At 39.2% G+C, this 12,074-nt stretch overlaps 1 pseudogene; it reads right to left on the minus strand.

Annotated features, from left to right (window-relative positions):
* Positions 1–955: 955 nt before the first annotated feature.
* Positions 956–3,946, minus strand: LOC132637859 (probable glycosyltransferase At3g42180; annotated as a pseudogene).
* Between the last annotated feature and the right edge of the window lie 8,128 nt (positions 3,947–12,074).

Here is a 12,074-nt window from a genome sequence, read left to right on the forward strand (position 1 = left end):
ATGTATGAAATATTTGTCAAAAACTTGTATTTATGTGACTTTCCCTATTTCTTTGAGCACAATGTTTTAAATGGCCCAATGCGACATTTTGTCTCTTTCTTCTCTTTGTTCATTTCCGTTGTATTTTTGTTGCCATTTTCATCTCTTTTCTTCTTCAACACATCGATAATTTCTACAATTACATCAAATTTCTAAGCAGGCCTATGCACTTTCAAATGCCATTGCAATTTCCTCACTCTTTTCTGCAGTTATAAGTACTTGTTCCAAGAAATTCCCTTCAAAATTGTCTATGTATATATTTACTCAACTGGAACATTGACTGAAATAAATAGGCACTTAAATTTATATACACTAAATAGTATTATTACGGTTTTTAATCTCAAATTAATTGATGTCGACCATATCATGAACTGTCTGACATACATTTTGCTCCATCTGAACTCGTTTCCACGAATTAATACAAACCATACATTAATATCCCTCATTTCCATCGCCGAATATTTTAAATTCTATTTAAAAAAATATTTTTACTGGTTATTGTTACTGGTTCTTTGAACTAATTAGATTTATTAAATAAATGATCTAGCAATGATGACATGCTTTGAGGATGTGATATGGTTCTGAAGAATGAACTCGGTTTTTGCCACACAATTGAAAATTATGATACAAGTCTATGGTAGTTCAAAACTAGAATTAGCACAATATCCCAAAGTGGCAACCCTTGCTCAATTTGACTCAAACCTTGATACCTCAACTCATGCATTACTCAATATATAGAGGTGCAAGGTTGACAGAAGTACCGAAACAACCACAATATCAACACCGAAAAGTAACCGTTCCAATAAGATTTCATTCTGGAACGAAAATACTTCTTTTCTTTTTTTGTAACAAATTTTGTTATTCAAACTACATTAAAATATTGAAATGCATGTGGAAAGACTAGTGAATACAATGTTCACGTAGCCAGTTTAAAATTAAGTCTCCTTAGCCACACTGAGTGAAGCACATTGTAAATTACATCAAATGGCTTAGCAGGCCTATGCGCTTTAAAATGCCTTTGCAATTTCCTCACTCTTTTTAGCATTTTCAAGTAAACCCGTCAACCGGTTCGGGTTAACCGGTTCAAACCGGTAACCGGACCGATAAAACCGGAACCGGCACCGGTTGAACCGGTTAACCGGTTCCAGTTAACCGTATATTAACTATCGGTTCCGATTTCTATTTTTTTGGAACCAGAACCGGTTAAACCGATAAAACCGGAACCGGACCGGTTAAACCGGTAAAACTGGTCGAATTTTTTTTTTTTTTTTAATTGTAGTCGTTGGGCCACTATATATAGTATACTTAAACATATATATATATATATATATATATATATATATATATATATATATATATATATATATATATATATACACCTATATGCTCTATTGCTGACTTGCTGTTAGCCTGTTAGTCAGTAAATATATAAACTTTACTTATAAACTTATATAACATATGTAAATATACCTACAATATACTAATAAATACTATAATATATATATATATATATATACTATATATAAAAATAAAAAAAAAGAGGTTTTGGACGTGTTTGAACCGGACCGGTATTTTCTCAACTGGAACATTGAAGGAAAATTGACTCCAATCAAGAACATCACTAAACGGCAAAGAATAGTGATCAGAAATTATCACTGGAGCACATCCTGCATAAATTGCCTCACCAATTCTTGGACTTGCAACTTCATATCCACTTGGTGCTAAGCAAAACTTACTTTGACCCATTTTTTTTTGTGTAATTTTGACCCTCTGGGAGGTGCTCGTACACGCGAACTTCGTCATCTATTTTATTTTTACAGTGTTTAAGCAATATTTCTCTTATGTAACCATGTGATCTACCAGCAAAAAATGCAAGAATCGAGCGATTTTTCGAATTTAGGCCAAGGTCTGGTGGTGTTATCTTAATATTTGGTAATCCATAAATATCAGGCAATGCAACATCTCTTTTGGGTTGAAATCCTTCTGAAGTATTGGCATTGCATAACACTCTGATGAAGTTCTTGAAGAGCTCTGGATTTCTACTTGAAATATCTGGTGCCTGAATTGACTTCTCAAGTAAATCAATTACTGCATGCAATCACTATTAAAAATATAGGAATTTCCAAAAGATGTCTTCATCGGAAATATGGGCTTTCGGATAGAAAGTCCATTGTAAATATTCCAACTAATATCTGTTGGAAATTCCGTGGGAATGGGGTGTCAATTGACTCTACTCGGGCAAGGGTAGCTCCACCCCAGTTTATACTCAAACTAATTATTGAAACAACACGTTTGGATTTGGAAAAAAGGGTGATAAATCACTTTTAATTTTTCAAAAGTTACAAAACATTTTGCACCCAAGGATAAGACCTAACAGTCAATTAGATGAGTGTACTGCAAATCTTGGAAACCAGGGTTCAAATTCAACATAGAAAAAAAAAGTAACACATAGATTTGGAAAAGGGGGTGATAAATCACTTTTTTTCCAAAAAAAAATAAAAAAAATCACCCAACAATGTGACCTAGCCTGTCAACTGGATGAGTGCACTGATAATAAATATGTGAGATCAAAAGTAATAGAGTAGAGGGAAGGAAAAAAATTAACCAATCATGGCAAGAAACCAAGAAATGATCAGCACCATTGCTTCTATTCCAATAAGGATACTTGTTAGCAATAACATGAATATAATCTTCAACAACCCTTTGGATCCTTTCTCTAGAATAATTGTTGATAATTGGCAAGTAAATATATTCAACAATATATGTGACACTAATTGGCATAAAAAATGCATGAGCTTATCAGGATGTGAAGGTAAAAAAGATCTATTTTCACTCTCCATTTCACCAATAAAATGACCTTCAATTGCATATATATATATATATATATATATATATATATATATATATATATATATATATATATATATATATATATATATTTCATTAGTCCATTGTGTACCATTTGCAAATCTCCTTCTTTGTATGTCCATACCTTTAATCTCTTCACCATCTCAATGTGACTTCTGTGTGAATTAATGCAAGATTTGTACATAAATAAATGAAACACAAAGGGCTTAATATTGTTTGAACATATATGTACTAATTAAGTGAGAATCTCATAAAAATCAAAAGGAGGTTTTATGTGATATAGTTTGAAATAACATGGAATTTAAAAAAGAATAAATGAGGAGTTTTGAAACATGTGGTGTCAGACGTATCATAGCATTCGCGTGACTATAAAACTTTGGAACTTTTGCATAATCATTTGTAAAAATTCTATTTATTTTTTTCCAGGTAAAATGTTAACAAAGCATCAAGATATTAGAACAGTTGCAGGATGCTCTTTCATGGATGCAGATCTATCCTCATGAAAGGCCTTTTCATATCTACTCTGGTTGCTGCCCTTAAGTTACAACTAAAAGGAAGATAACTTAATGTTGATTAGATCTTTGAGACTATCCTTAATTTTTCAACTTCACAAATCATGAAGGGGTTTGGGCCGGGGGGGGGGGGGGTGGGGTGGGGTGGGGTGGGGGGTTGTGTTCGGCATGTAAGAAAAGAGAGAAGCCTCTATTCTCTTTACGCTTATTTCCTCAATCCAGCTTAACTGCTATTGAACAATAACAAGAGATATAGTAAAGATTGCTCCTCCTAATCGATCGATATCAGAAAACACAATCCAGCACGATACTAGATTTTCAATTATGTTAATTGTTGAAGAGTCCCACATCGTGTTAATGAGATGAGTAGTCTCCTTATATGTTCTTGGGCCTAACTCAACCTTCTCCTCGACAACTGCTGAAGATTCTTCAGCGCCAACAAATCGAAAAATACCGTTCAAGACATAATATCCTTTCTCTTGTGGAGCAAGGAAAAAAAGTCTGAGAAACGCTTTTCCTAGAGTCATCTTGACTGATCAAGCGCGCTGTCACCAGCACAAGAACACCTCCAAGACCATTTTACTCGAGGTTGAGCTCCAATATTAAATTGCTGACGCTCCAAATGTCCAGCCCTGAGTGTGAAGGAGTCCGGAACCAAAATGCCCCCGAAAAAAACTTTTTGAACCAAAATACCCCAACAAAAAAAAAAGTTATTAAAGTACCCATAGCGCAGTATTTTACTGCGCTATAGCACTAATGGAGACGGAGTCGTTAAGTGCTATAACGCAGTAAAATAATGCGCTATCCAGAACTGTCTCTCACCTATAACACATTATTTTACTGCGTTATAGGAGCTTCCCATTTCACCATCATCACACCTTCACTCTTCTTTACGTAATTTATCTTTTTTACATAGTTTAGTCGTATATTAATCATGCTTTGAGACTCCGAAACTTCAATATTTTATATAGAACTCTAGTTATATTTGTACAATTAATAAAATAGGCTCAACACATCAAGAATACGTGATACTTTGGATTGTCGTTTTAGTAGTTGAAAAATGCTCGAAGTCCTTTTTTGTTTGAAGACTTGTAGTCATTAGCTTTAAGTTATTTATCTTTTAGGGTTTCGTCTTATTTTTAAATGAATGCTTAACTTTATTTCGAATGTGTCACGTTTTTTTAATTATCAATTTAGGATGTGAAACTATAAACAATAATAAAGACTAATGATAATATTTATAAATATGCAAAAAATGTATAATATTTACGATAAATTGTACAACACTAATGTATATACACTATCGAGGATGGGTCCCACATGTAGTATGCCGGAGACTATCCCTAGGCCTAAGGCTCATACCATCCCCACCGCCCTCGCCATCGTCTCCGTCGCCCTTTTTCCTCTTAATAATCGGGCACTCCAAGTCAGGATCATCTCCTCTTCCCCTTGCCCTTGCGCCCTTAACTAGAACGTGCTTCTTCTTGGGATCTTGTCCCGCTGGCACGCTCAGAACCTCAGGCTGAGCTGGGTCTAGAAACTCGACCTCTTCCTCGTCAGGAGTCGCCACCGCAGGCGCCGAAGGATGAACCTGAAATGTATATAAATATTAGTACCATTTCTTATTTATATTGAATACATTAACGTTATTTATTTAATCAAACCTGTGTGTCAACGGGCGCCTGAGAAGGCTCCTGAGATGGGTCTGAAGGCTCCTAAGATGGGTGTGATGGTGAATATGACGTAGTCTCCTGGACGAGATGCTGTTCGAAGTCCAAGTAAAGGTTATAAAAATTAAATAAATATTTACCTTATATTGAATAAAATTAGTTTTAAGTAAAAAACTTACATGCGCCTCTGTAGTCTCATGAGAAGACACCTCTGCCTCGGCAGGCTGATGAGAATGCTCCGGACTGGGCAGCTCTTGTGGACCCACCGGCGCCGAATCCTAAAATATGGAAAAAAATGAAATAATAAGTACTTTAAATGACCAAATATGTATATTAAATATTGACCTTATATTGAATAAAATTAATTTTAATTAAAAGCTTACATGTGGATCGATAGTCACATGGGAAGACATCGCTGGCTCGGCAGGCCCATGAGAAAATACCTGAGTGGGTGGCTCTGCTGGACCCGCTGGCGCCGAATCTTAAAATATAAAATAGTACTAAATAATGAGTAACATATATATATTTAAAATAAATAATTTAAATGAACAAATTAGTATTTTAAATACTATCCGGGATCAAAAACTCATCGAAGTCAAGAATCCGGGCTCCCTCTAAATTCCTCACAGGCCGCGCATCAGCTAATGAAGTGCGTAATGCCGCCCAATCAACGTTATCACGCTCCTCCATGTATGCATTCTGGCTCGGCTGTGATGAAGACCCGGGTATCTCAGCAAGTAAGAGCGCCGGCGTAAACGTAGGTGAGTCCCCAGGTGAGCTGCCACCGGCCTGGAAGGGCTGCGGATGGACTAGACCGTGAACGCCCTCTGGAATGGGATCGGCCTACCCCGTCTCATCTACCAGTCCTCCACCACCAGGTCCTCTAGCAGCAGCGCCGCGTCCTCTACGCGCACGGCGTCCTCCGGCAGCACGGCGTCCTCTGCCAGCACGGCCTCCTCCTCCGGGAGCACCCAGTGCTGCCTGATACTCAGCCTCCGGAACAGGCTCCGCCATGCGCCTAATCTCGCCTGCCTGGCGGATACCATCCTCGGAAATCCTAACCATCTCCGCGGCAAGCCTGTTATATCCCGTATTTTTATACGTTGGGATATTTTAAGATAAACGCGACAAGTTAAAGACAAGATTATTTTAGGATACGAGGTGGAGACTTTTAACTCCCGATTTTTGTTCAAGGCACAAGTTGCCTATAAATTTTATTTGGTATAATAATATTATTGGAGATTAGGAATTAATTTACCATGATTAGATTATTAAGTGGGAAAAATTTAATTACTTCATTAATTAAACCTAAGAGGCCGTGTGGGCCCACCCGAATAAAAAAGATCAAAATCAGAAAAATAACAAAACAAGTGCAATGGTGAGTCAACAAGGAGGGTGTACGTGTAACAACCATGGTAAACATATATATAGAATAGGGCATAGTGCAAATGACATCTTTCAAGTCATTTGTTGTAAATTAACTTTCAAGAACAAGAAAACATATTCATGGCTGTTCGGCCAGCTTGATTTTTGAAGGAGGAAACTGATTTTGTTACTTAATAAAAGTTCTAAGGAGAAGACAAGGAGATGGAGGTGGAGAAGCAAGAATAATTATAAGAATCTAAGATACAAATTGGAGCCAAATACTCAAGGTAAGAATTGATCATTTTCTTTATGTTTGGAATAAGTTTGAATGTGTAAAGAAATTTCACATGTTGATGTTGGAGCCGTGAACTATTTTTAGATTTGAATGTGTAAAGAAGTTTCATATGTTGATGTTGGGACCGTGGACTGTTTTTGGAAAAATGGTGGATTAATTTCACTTTGAATGTTGATTGTTATTGTCATATTTTCTATAATAAGAATAAGGATATTGATGGTTAAAAAGAATTGGAGTTGAAGTCGTTATGGGCTGTTGTAGAAGTTAGTATGTCGTTAATATAGTTTCATGCGATTATATAAACAATGTTGCTAAACGTGTTGAATTGTTGTTGTGGAAGTTTATATTGAGCCGTGTGGTAAGCCTATATGAAGTAATGTTTAATCTTCTTGTACATGTATTGAGGGTGGTTAAACGTATTGTAATGTATAGGGACGAATGAAGTTCATAAAGAGTATGTGTGATTATGTTGAGATCATGTAGGGGCTGATTTAGGAAAATTTGGTAAATTGATTTAATTGATGTTTAGTTGTTATGGTTATGGACGTTATGGTAAAGATGAGGTTTAATAGTTCAAGTTGGAATTGTGATTGTTGCGGGCTGTTGTATAAACTAATAGAACGTTAATATAGCTCCTTATAATTATGTAAGTGACGTTGTTAACATGTGATTGTTGATAGGATTTGTGAATTGAAAGAAAATATGTGTTGTTGTTCTTGTCAAGTGTGAAGATTGCGGGTTGTTTGGTATATGGAGTGGGTTGTTTTGAATATTGTACGGGCTGTCCGAGATTCCCTCGAGTCATGTTAAATAGTCTCGGGTTGATACTTGAATGCATGACTAGCAATATTAGCTTGTGGTAGTAGTTGGTTTGAATGCGAATGAAACGTCGTCTAAATGTTTAGAAAGGGGTTATTAGCGTTAGAATACGTATTGAATTCCCTCGTAGCCTAATCGTAGCTCTTGATATCTTAATATAGGATAAGGTACTATTGGGCAGCGTGTGCGAGTTGTATTACGACTAAACGCTAAAGGTATGTAAAGCCTATCCCTTCTTTCTTTTGGCATGTCCTAGATGTAAGTAAGATATAATATGAGTCTTGGGGTAATTCTACTCTCTAGTTCCAAGCATGACTCATGATTTTTATTCGTTTCTTGATGTTAGAACTTTCAGGATAGTCGAGCTATTTCCTCGAGTCTATTATATGATTGACTGACATATGATGTATAGAAATTTCTATTCTTAAAGAATTTCGTAATTAGAGATGTCCTCGACTTTCATAAGATATTTCATGTTAATTTGATACATGTATATGATCCCTGAAACGTTCCTTGTTATAGTTCGTAATGACATTTAGAAAGAACTTAATATGATTGTTATCCTGACACTTGAGAGTTGATTAGTTTGCTTATCTATTGAGTCTCAAAAGATGATTTGTATGTATGTGGTTGCTTATCACTCTGCTCGTGCTTACCGTTACATCCTTCACTGAGTCCCGGGCCAGGACATGTTTTCGTGCGCAGATCCACTGCATTATTCACCGTGTCCCTCACTAGAGGGCCGGGACATATATATATATATATATATATATATATATATATATATATATATATATATATATATATATATATATATATATATATATATATATATATATATATATATATATATATATATATATATATGTATGTATGTATGTATATGATGATATGATGACATGATGATATGGGGATGGCGGCCAGGATGGCATATGATCATTTATTCACCGAGTCCCTCACTAGAGGGCCGGGACACGTTATATGTACATGTGTATGATGATTTTATTTACCGAGCCCCTCACTAGAGGGCCGGGACACGTTATATATGCTTATATACAGTATGATTATCTAGTTATGATTATTAAATCCTATAATGATTTGGGTGTGATGTTAACACATATGATTTATGTTCAAAGGTAAGTCTTATGGGTTCTGATTGTTACATTGGGACCTACACTCTTCATTTCAGATATGATCCTAGTTACTATATTTTATGCTTTACATGCTCAGTACATACTCCGTACTGACCCCCTTTCTTCGGGGGGCTGCGTTTCATGCCCGCAGGTACAGACGCTCATTTCGGAGATCCGTCAGCCTAGGATATCTATTCAGCTACCTTGGAGTGCTCCTTTGTTCCGGAGCCTATCTTGTGGTATAGATCCCTCTTCTTATATATGTATGTGTTTGTTCAGGGTACGGCGGGGCCCTGTCCCGTCATATGATACTGTCGTTACTCTTAGAGGTCTGTATATAGTTGTTGTTTCATTGTGTGGACATGACTTATGTTTGGGGTGTACCCATTCGTTGTGGTAGCCTTGTCGGCTTACGCGTATGTATGTGTTTGGGATGCTATGTTCAGTGGCAGCCTTGTCGGCTTGCGTAGATATATACATATTTGTCGTGAAAGCTGTGTATAATGGTAGCCTTGTTGGCTTATGTATTATTGGGACGTTCCCCTATATATATGTGACAGCCTTGCCTGTTTATGTGCGATATAAACTGTTGGAAGTTGTAACTCCTTAGGAGACAGGTGGTTTGATATGCATATGTGCGGCAGCCTTAAAAAAACGTCTTGCCTTTGTATATATTTGAGTTCTTGTCATGCTAGTGGTAGACGATATAGTTAACAGGTGTGGACGAGTGTCCAGCTCGGGCACTAGTCACGGCCTACGGGGTTGGGTCGTGACAAAAGTGGTATCAGAACGGTTCATCCTCGGAGTGTCTACAGACCGTGTCTAGTAGAGTCTTGTTTATCGATGTGTTGTGCACCACATTTATAAACAGAAAGCTACAGGACATTTAGGATGCCATCTTTCCTTCTTATTCTAGATCCTGCGATAGATCTGTGTTATCAGGATAATTCCTCCCTAACGGATTGTTATGTTTACAGCGATGCCTCCAAAGAAGGCGACAGCCGCCCAGAAGGGCAAGTCAGTAGCCGGGGAGACCAGTCAGACCCGGAGGATCACTAGGGCTTATGCCCAATCTGCGCCTGAGATTAGGCTCCAGTCAGCGAGCTCCGCTACGCCACCACTACCAGAGGAGCCTAGAGCAGCAGCAGCAGCTGCAGATCAGGGGACGGCTCCACCACTAGCTCCTGGGATTCCAGCACCCGAGCCTCCAGCTCCCCAGCCAGGGGCGGAGGACAGGGCTATGATAGAGGCAGTCCAGTTATTGACCAGGTTAGTGTCGGGCCAGGCTCGCAGACACGGATTTAGAGGTGATTATGCAGACAGACATGATAGTTTGAGGGTCCGTGATTTCTTGACTTGTAACCCCCCCCCCAGAGTTCTATGGGTCAAAGCCAGCAGAGGACCCACAGGATTTTATTCGACAGATGCTGCGTACGTTGCGGATAATTAGAGCTTCTGAGACTGAGTCGGTTGAATTGGCTTCATATCGGTTGCGTGATGTAGCGGTTAATTGGTATGAGTCCTGGGAGTTTTCCAGGGGTGAGGATGCTCCACCAGCAGTATGGGACGAGTTCGTGGAGGCCTTTCTGGGACATTTTCTGCCTCCGGAGATGAGGCGAGCCAGAGTTGACAGATTTCTACACCTGAGACAGAATGGCAGAAGTGTTCGAGATTATAATCTCGAATTTGATTCACTGGCTAGGTACGCGCCCACTATTGTAGCTGACATGGCTGATAGGGTGCATCGTTACGTGATGGGGCTGGATCATTACTTGATTGATAGCTGTATGGCAATGGCTTCTCAGCCCGGTATGGACATCGCTCGAGTACAGGCGTATGCACAGAGAGTTGAGGACCGACATAGAGAGTGTCGATCTGATAGAGAGCATGGCAGGGGTCAGCATAAGAGAGTTAGATCAGCTGGGTATTCTTCGGGTGAGTTTCGAGGCGGGCAGCCCCAGCCGCAGCATAGCAGATATCCTTCTCAGCCGGCACGGAGTGCACCTCCATGATTCGCTGATAGGAGGTTCGGTAGCACGGGGTATTCAGGAGCTGGTCAAAGTTCCATGACTTCAGGTTTCCAGATGCACAGGAATTCAGGCCAGACGAGGCCATCTATACCTCAGTGCCCTCGATGTGGCAGGCGCCATCCGGGGGAATGTCGTCTCCTTACTGGTGCTTGTTTCTCTTGCGGCCGTCAAGGCCATACTATGAGGGAGTGTCGATTTGGGGGTGGTGCAGGTGGCGCAGCTCAGCCTACTGGATCAGTTGTTGGTTCATATTCTTCGGTGGCTATGCGCCCTATGGGGCAAGGTATTCCGACACCAGAAGGCCGTGGCAGAGGCCGTGGCGGAGTTTCCAGTTCTAGCGGTCCTTCAAACTGCATATATGCTTTAGCTAGCAGACAGGATCAGGAGGCCTCGCCAAATGTGGTAACAGGTACACTATCGATTTTCTCCCGAGATGTATATGCATTGATAGACCCAGGCTCCACATTATCATATATTTCTCCCTTTGTTGCTACTAAAATTAGGATAAAATCTGAATTTATAGAACCATTCGAGGTAGCTACACCAATAGGGGATTCTGTTATAGCAAAACAAGGGTATAAAAATTGTTCGGTGGTCATATATAATCGTTGTACCAAGGCAGATTTGATAGAGCTAGATATGATTGAGTTCGATGTTATTATGGGGATGGATTGGTTAGCTTCCTGTTATGCTAACGTTGATTGCAGAGGCAAAGTAGTTCGGTTTCAGTTCCCAGGGGAGCCAATTATAGAATGGAAGGGGAATACAGCATCGCCGAGGGGTAAGTTTATTTCATACCTCAAGGCAAGGAAGATGGTTAGAAAGGGCTATATTTATCATCTGGTTCGTGTGCATGACTTGAAAGCAGAAGTACCGACTCTCCAGTCAGTCCCAGTGGTTAATGAATTTCCAGATGTATTTCCAGATGAACTTCCAGGTCTGCCTCCTAAGCGTGAGATAGAGTTCACTATAGACGTATTGCCAGACACTCAGCCCATATCTATTCCTCCTTACAGAATGGCACCGGCAGAATTGAAAGAGTTGAAGGAGCAATTGAGAGATTTATTAGAGAAGGGCTTCATTAGACCCAGTACATCACCTTGGGGAGCACCGGTATTATTTGTACGGAAGAAAGATGGGTCGTTGCGTATGTGTATTGATTACAGGCAGCTGAATAAAGTAACAATAAAGAACAGGTACCCCCTCCCCAGGATCGATGATTTATTTGACCAGTTGCAGAGTGCTAAGTGTTTCTCGAAGATAGACTTGCGGTCAGGTTATCACCAGGTGCGGGTAATGGAAGCAGACATTCCGAAGACTGCATTCAGGACCCGATACAGGCA

This window comes from Lycium barbarum, chromosome 4 (assembly GCF_019175385.1).
Source record: "Lycium barbarum isolate Lr01 chromosome 4, ASM1917538v2, whole genome shotgun sequence".
Lineage (NCBI taxonomy): Eukaryota > Viridiplantae > Streptophyta > Magnoliopsida > Solanales > Solanaceae > Lycium > Lycium barbarum.